Source organism: Helianthus annuus, chromosome 8 (genome assembly GCF_002127325.2).
Source record: "Helianthus annuus cultivar XRQ/B chromosome 8, HanXRQr2.0-SUNRISE, whole genome shotgun sequence".
Taxonomy (NCBI): Eukaryota; Viridiplantae; Streptophyta; class Magnoliopsida; order Asterales; family Asteraceae; genus Helianthus; species Helianthus annuus.
In genome coordinates this window covers 81,122,357-81,131,111 of record NC_035440.2, presented here as the reverse complement: position 1 = coordinate 81,131,111, position 8,755 = coordinate 81,122,357, and the positions used below count along the sequence as shown (strand labels likewise).

The window sequence follows — 8,755 nt, the reverse complement described above, 5'->3', positions numbered from 1 at the left end:
ATCCGCTACCTCAGCCTAATCGCCTGAAATTTTCTCAAAACCCATTAAGTGGGGCATGACCAGAACGAGGGAACGATGAACAGCAACCAAGGTTCAACCAACCGATCGAACAGCATGCTAACCGATCGGACAGCATGCTAACCGATCGGCCAGCATGCTAACCGATGGGCCAGCATGCTAACCGATCGGACAGCATGCTAACCGATCGGACAGCATGCTAACCGATCGGGCAGCATGCCAACCGATCGGACATCATGCTAACCAATCGGACAGCATGCTAACCGATCGGCCAGCATGTCCAGCCGACAGAACAAACCCAAGCACTAATGACCGACCCAATTTTGGTTCTCTCGCCACTACTTAATGCGTTAATCATTAACAATCTGCAAACCAGGATAACTCAGACGCACTCTCAACCAATCCAAACCAAGTTGTGTTTAATTGCCGAATACGCACTGTGAGTAGACTTGACCCTTTTTATCGAATTTTAGGTGTAACATACGTTCCTTATAAATCGAACCTATCAAACGAATGATTCAATTAGTAAACTTTTCACTTGCGAATAACTGTTTGCATAGAAATACGTGATGCTAGTTGCATGTATGCTAGGACTTATACTCGTGACATCCCACCACGACTAGTATAGTACTATTGCACCCGACGGGGTCTAGTTATGCCATTGAAGGATCGAGCATCGAGGACTTAGCTGGTAGTATCAGTTTTGTGAGTATATATATCGTGTATTACATTTATGCATGTGGGAATTCGCAACACTCTTTAATCTATTATACTAATACATATCAAACATGTATACTCGCCAATACTTTTGTATTGACAAATATTTTAACGTATGTTGCAGGTTTAGTCGAAGTCTACATGAAATCGAGCTAGGAATTCTAGAAACTCACCTAAAAGCTAGGTTGTCGGATTTGAATTGTTCGAGATGACAAGAAATCTGTGATGACTTATGTGACTGTATTGTTTGTTGGTATAGGATAACAAATGTAATAAATATTATCGCAATATAGTTGTTATGGATTCTCTTGAGCAATCTGATTTGCCTAGTGCCGGGCCCCGATGATTCCGCCATCGGTTGGGGTGTGACATATGTTGATGACATTGTGCTGACCGGGAACAATGAAGGTGAGATAAAAAGGATCAAGAATCTTCTGAAAAATGAATTTTTAATTAAGGATCTTGGCTTACTAAAGTTCTTTCTTGGTATTGAAGTGATTAAAGTAAATGAAGGTATTTGCCTATCCCAAAGAAAGTATTGTATGGATTTGTTAAATGAATATGGGATGAGTGGAAGCAAACCCTCTAGTTGTCCCATATAACAAAATCATGTTTTGACAAACTCATTTACCTATCACACACCAGACCTGACATTGCTTATTCAGTTCATTACTTATCCCAGTTCATGCATAAACCAACTGAGGCTCATACTCAAATCGCCTTCAAGGTGTTAAGATACCTTAAAGGTGCCCCTAGCACTGGGATCCTGTTTAAAAAGGGCCATACTTTTCATTTAACCGCTTTTGCAGATTCAGACTGGGCTAAATGTGTGGACAGCAGAAGGTCGGTCACTGGTTTTTGCATATTTCTTGGTGAATCCTTGGTTTCATGGAAAAGTAAGAAACAAAGTGTCGTTTCAAGGTCATCTGCCGAGGCAGAATACAGGTCCATGTGCAGTGCCACATGCGAAGTATTGTGGCTGATAAATGTCTTAAGGGAATTTCAAGTTGAAGTGGATATTCCTGTTGTGTTGAAATGTGATAACACTGCAGCCTTGTCTATTGCTGCCAATCCTGTTTTTCACGACAGAACCAAACATTTTGAAGTTGACTTATTTTTCTTAAGGGAGAAAATTGCTTCGGGCCTGATCAAGACTCATGGGGTTAAAACCGAGCATCAGCTAGCTGACATATTCACTAAAGGCTTGCTGCCAAAGGCACATTCTGAGATGTGTAAGTCGTTAGGGCTTACTAACTTTTTTGCACATTTAAACTGAGGGGGGATGTTAAAATACTAGTATAATACCAGTATAAATGTGCCTGTACTTATATATTTTCTATGTTACATTTGTCTTAATTATTTCCCTTTTTGTTTTGTTTATGCGAGGTTTGGTATGCTTCATTTTGGGCTCGTGACAACTGGTCGTAGTTGTCTAGGGTTTGGTGCGTATATCTATGAGGAGGATCCAGAGGCAAAGAAATCATTCACAGCTTTCTCTTTCTCTATCGCAACATGCTCTTCCTGATCATCTTCTATCAACATCCTCACAAGTTCAGCGAGAGTTGAAGGTTCTTATTTTTGTAAATCACTTTGTTTGGTTCACCAGTCAATCTGTGATGACTGGTTCATCATTTACCTGTATTTGATTATGTGATTAATGAATAAACCTGTTCTGTTGATTGATCCTTGAGTTCTGACACAGTGAAGGAGTATATTCCACCTCTTTATAAAAAAAACACACTACCCATACGATTATTAAACGGTTGTAACTTTTTCGTTCTTTAATATTTTTTAAAAACATTCTATCATAAAAACAAATATTTTATTCTCTTTAACCTGAGTATAGTATAATTATAGTATTTTCTAATTAAAAAAAGTTAATATGTTACTTGATTAACATTGTATAAGAATGGGCAATAACTGAGTCGTTAACCGAAAACAAAGAGAAAACAGACGAAACTGAATCGAAAATAACAAAAAATTGAATTAACTGAAAGCTGAAAACCGAATTAACTAGGAACCGGTTATTAGATTTTTTTATACCTTTGTTTAACCACATAATACCGAACCGAAATGAAGCGTTCATATTTTCATTTATTTGTAACTTTTATACCTCAAATTCGTATATGTCATATTTTATACCTTTATTCAATTTATTTATACATTTATTTCATGTATTTATACTTCAATTTCATGTATTTACAAACAAAAGTTTTAGCTCAAGTTTAGTTGTGGCTATTAACCGAAACTAAACGATCCGAACAAAAAACCGTCAAACTGTAACGCCCGTCTTATAAATCTGGATTTTTATAAATAAGATACACATTTTATATGTTAAAATGTGACTTTACGAAATCAAGTTGTTGTAACACCTCAAAATCTAATATTAGACTATTTGAATGTTTAAAGGTTTTAAATAAAATTTATTAGGTTATAATAAACAAGGAAGTTTGGAATGTTAGTAAAATTGTACTAGAATTATAACATGATTAATCCCAAGGGGCTGAATGTGTAAAATTAGCAAATAAATAAGAAATTAAAAGAGTTTATGTGGGGGAAGTGTGGGGGCGACGCAGGGAACGACCAGGAAGGGGAAAAACCCTTCTTCTTGCCCTAGCTCCTCAAATCACAAGCAATTGAATGAGTTTCTGGCCCTAATTCGAATGCATGTGAGCGAATTCTCAACTATTTAAGAGTTCCCTACATATGGTAAGTCAGATTTTGTGAATTGATGCTATTTAGTGATTATGGGCTTTGATCAATCTGTGAATTAGTATGAAATTAAGCTTGTATATGCTTTAGAAATTATCATTTAGAAGATAATCTATGTCTGAATTCGTTTATATTGAAAGTTTGAAGTAAAACCCATTTAACCTAGTGATGTGGTGATCTTGCAATTCTATAAATTGAGTAATTGTGATAGATGAAAGTTTGAGTATAAAGATAATTGATGAATTACCATGTTATAGGATGATTTTATGATGTGATTTTGATTGATAAAAAGAGTTGTGAAGGCTACTAGGGAAAATATGAATAAAACACTTGTATCTTATGCTTTGTTAATGATACGCACACCAAGTGTTCGATGAAATGTCTAAAAGACAATAATAAGTGAAATTCCTGCAAGTAATGAGTAAAGAGATATAGTTCATGTGAAGGTTATGTAGGGATAATGTTGAGTATGCTTGGTTGAATGGATTAACAAAGGTCATATATGAGATGTGAATTTGATATGATTGTTCATATGTATAAGTAAATATGCTAATAAGAATGCAAATGTAACGACATGAATGTGTAGGAATCATGTCAAAATGGTTAAGAGCATGGAAGGCTAACGGGCTAAGAAGACTCAAGTAAAACAAACGCAAATACGGACGCACAAGGTAAGTGAATCCCAAACTTACACTTTAGATGTAAAATGTATTGTAGTAAGATGATTATTGTGAAACGTGTGAGAAAGTATGAGACAATGGAAGTAATAAGGTAAGTTTACGGTAAATGAGTTGAAAGTAGTTAAGAAATAGTTTCTATTAAGAATAGGTAAGAAGGAATTTTACGTGATGATATTATGCATAAAGGTGAAATAAGTAGTTATACGCGTAGGTATGGGTATAATTGTAAGTAAGCAATTGGGATTCATAGGAGAGAATGACTATGAACACGTAAGTATGGATAATTATGTGTATACAATTTACATGTATAGATGGGTGTGTTTAGGATTTACAAGTAATATGTGTAGAATGTAAATTTGTAAGTACATGTACGGATAGATAGGGTATGTATGCATGAATTGGAATTTAGTTATATGTACAATTGAATGAGACTTGTTATGTGTATACATGGATATGTTCGTATGAATGAAATCTAGTGATGCTAATCGTTTTCCTATTGAGAATGAAATGGAAATGCAGGTATACTTGTGATGGAAGTTGAAGGTAGACACCGAAATCCAATGCGGGTGGTTTGAATGGATGGATGAAGGGTCTAGCATAAGCGATAGCATGATATGTTGACGCCTAATTATGCATGTTTAAATTTTATGTATGATGACACCGGTTACTAATAATGTGATTGTACGTGGTGTCTGCAGGTTGTACAGAACTGTGAATTCTCATCACGAAGCGTAAGCGGTCGAAGATCGAGTCAAGTCGTGGATTGTACGTGTGGGTGCGTGGTCACGTAATTTATTATAAGTATGTCAGATTGTATAAATTTATAGAAAGCATTAATGTATTTAATGTAAAAGAGTGATTTAATGTAGTTCTAAGTATGTTAGAATGAATATAATGAAAGAAAATTTTAAGTTCGTATTTCCGCTGCGACTTTTGGTTAAAACGTGTTAGGGCGTTACAGTTGTCCTGCTAACATTCCCATAGTTTACAATATTTCAAAAAAAAGTACATGTTTATAAATGTTTACATAATTTATTTTTGCAAACAACTCAAGATTGGACGCGGAAGCTTCTTTTAACGTGTGTTCGGTTCTTGCTCGACGCTTGATCTCCATCTGTGCACTCTCGACATTCACCTATGATCAAAACCAACTTAGAAGTCAGTTTTGATAGTTAAATAACAAGTACAACAAGTTAATCGGGTCAAATATTCGAAATAAACAAGAAAAATCAATATTTTCAGAATTTAGGTCATCGCCACGCGCGACCATGGCCGTGGCGCTACGCCACGGTCTCTTTTTGACAGATTGTTGCAGCTGGTTGCTGCATATTCTCAGCACGACCGGATTTTACGGAAACGGCCATAACTTCTTCGTTATAGATCCGTTTTACGCGATTCTTTTTCCTACGCGTCCGTAATTTAATTCTCCATCTAATGGAGTTAAAATTCAACATCCGACATAATAAAATTTTCAGACTTTTAACTCTTCGGTTTATTACCCCTTTTTGCCAATTTTGACCCGTTTGTGATTTCACCATCAAACGTGTTTATTTGACCCTTATATCACATATACTTCTTCAACTTAATGTTACCTATCATATTAGATTCTAATCGCCGGTTTATTACTTAAATTAAACCCATTTTTACTTGGATGCTTATTTTGACCCGTTAAGGGTATTTAAGCACTTTGCGAGCCTAAAAACGCTTTCGATTGCTTCTAGCATTCCATCACCACATTTCTTACCCTATAATACCCCACCTCGACTGTATTTAAGGTGAGTTTATTGTGGTGATCTTATATAACCCAAATTTTACCTCTAGAATCAATATTTTACGGCAAAACTCAAATAGTGCCGTTTGACAAAAAAAATAATACCTCTTTCAGCTTCTATTTTTATTCTAAGTATTTACCCTATCATAAAACTCGTTTCCAAACAACTTTTAAAGGTTGTTTGTTCCAATTAGCCAACGAGGGCATTTTGGTCGATTTTGTTCTCTTTACTACGAAGGACTCTCTTTCCCATTTATTCGAACAAAATAGCGTTTTTAACTACAACATGAATATGCGTACCTGTAACAACTGTCACTAAAATCCCTAATTAAGATAGTAATTAGCTATTAAGGAAACCCTAATTGAGACACCCAAGTGATTCTACACAAACCCTAAAATTTTCAGAATTTTCAGAATCAGGATCAGGGCCCCTAAAACTCAGAGGGGGATAAACCCTAGCCAACGATTATCTTCATAACTAATTGTAAAAATTGAATTTTAAGAAACTGACAACACAGCAAGCCTACACGCACGAAGGGCTACTCTATGAAAATAGGGTGGTCACTCGCGTAGCGCGACGCCTAAGGGGGTACCCCCTCGCGCTACGCGACGGTGTCAAAATCTCAGTATAAATAGCAGGGGTTGGGACTTGAATTTTGGCACTTGAACGACGAAAATCGGAGTTACGTAGGTCGAGTTATAAGCAAAACAGTCCAACACACACACACAATTATCGAATCGCTGCCGCAGAACAGGGTAATTACTCGATCGCTATTACGATTCAGTTTCCGGAATCAATACATTCAAAGAATGTCTAAGTGCCGCCCACATTGGGTTATGCTTTATCGTTGTCGATAATTCGATAATGAGCCGAAGCATTGTACTTTGTCGTTGTCGATAATTCGATATACGAGTTGAAGTACTATACTTTATCGTTTGTCATTTTGATAAATGAGCCAAAGTATTGCACTTGGACATTCATTGTCAAAATTGATCTCGGGGAAATTTATCGTAACTGCTGTATTGATCACTAATCCTGTTTTGTGTGCATTATTGTTAAATTAGAAATAATCAAGGCTAATCAGTAGGCTTATACACTGCTCGTTAAATCTGCAATGTGAGTCATTCTTCTTTTTATCAACTGTTTTACAATACTCCAAATTATTTTCATAATGTTATAATTACAGGGACTAAGTCGTGGATATCTTGATTTATTGGTTAGTGGGGTATTGTGCACATTACTAATTCTCCCAGTTAGGTTCATTGACCTACTAGGGAGAAACGTCACTATTAGAGTTCATTAACCTAATAGTGGTATGACCATCGTCACCATTGTGACTTGTCACCATTGTGGCAGAAAGCCAGATAAAAATAAGATATGAACCATTGTAATCGCTCTTATGCTGTAATTTATAACTATGGGTCATTTCCTAAAAACTGAATGAACTCACTCAGTATTTCCCCGCTGACAAAACCTTTTTCAAACATGTTTCAGGTAATCTGTTGTGAGCAAAGAAAAGTGCCAGGAAGCACTACCAGCTTAGAAAAGTGGCTCAGTGTAAATAAATAAAGGAACATGTTTTAAAAATAAAGATTTCCATGGAAATCACATTATTGTAAATTACTGGGTTTTATCCCTAAATTATGTAATGAGCAGTTTTAATACTAAAGATCCTGTTTTAAAAAGACTTCCGCTGTCGCCTAAATTAAATACCGCAGGATTTCTGTCCCGCGGCTCCTGAAACGGGTCAAACCGGGTCGGGGGCCGTGACAGAAATAAGGTGGTATCAGAGCCACTTCTCAAGCCACTGATTTAAGCCAATTAAGTATTTAGAAAATACTTAATTTCCATTAATTGCTATTTTGTGATTATTTGTTTATTTATCTGACTAGTTGTGTACAGTATGAGCAGATCTTTATATGCTAGTCAATGTAGTAAGTCATGCAAATTCTTAAATAATTTGACTCAAGTATTAGTACCTTTATTATCTACAGTCTAGAAGTCTTATCAAGAAAATCATAAAATTTACAAATAAAACCTCGTATGATGTAAATTTCAATAGTACCCAGTAGGAACTAATATTTAAAAAGTTTTCTATAAATTTTATGAATTCTGACTATGTCTATTTTTGCTAAACAGCATGAGTAACTTGTCTGAGGCCCTTCAGAATTTAAATCTCTATCCAGTAAGAGTAGAAGTTTCTAGAGATTTCAATAGGTATATACCAGATATAGAAGAACCTATAGAGTTCGATGCTTTACCTCCCAAGAAACCCAAGCCCAAGGAAATAGAAATTGGGAAAAGTTTTAGGCAAATTGAAAAGTTACCATCTCAGGAAGAGTTAGATTCTATAATGGCAAGCCATAATACTATTAAGCCTGTTAATGAAAATATTTTTAATCGCTCTCTCGAAACACAACTACCAATGAACTTAGAACCATCTATTCCAAACCCTTCAATCCACTCGCAAATAGATGAATGGTTAATTAATGAAATACAGTTACAAAACTATCCCTATAAGCTTTTTCCTCAAGTTCCATCTAGAACCTTTACCAAATCCACCAATGAGTAACAAGAATAAGGCTGAACTTCGCTTTGGTAAAGAACTAATGGATACTGGGAATAGGATCCAAGAGATTGGGGGACAGATCTCCTGGAACTACGATAAGAGGGAACACAGTTACTAGAATATCGTTGACAAAAAGAATAGGGGATTTATGAAACTGTTATTATGTAATAATAATAGTAAAATCAGTATGTGTAAGATAAATAATAAAACGGTTGTATATAGAAGCATGAAATTTTAGAAAATTTACAAATTTTGTTCGTATATGTGATTATGTGCAATTAAGTATG

General features: G+C 35.6%; 1 long non-coding RNA gene across 1 annotated transcript; it reads left to right on the top strand.

Annotated features, from left to right (window-relative positions):
- The first annotated feature begins 4,032 nt into the window (after positions 1 to 4,032).
- Positions 4,033 to 5,042, top strand: LOC110873156. Its single transcript, XR_002554957.2, has 2 exons — positions 4,033 to 4,118; positions 4,826 to 5,042. It is a non-coding gene; the product is annotated as an uncharacterized LOC110873156 (long non-coding RNA).
- The last annotated feature ends 3,713 nt before the right edge of the window (positions 5,043 to 8,755 follow it).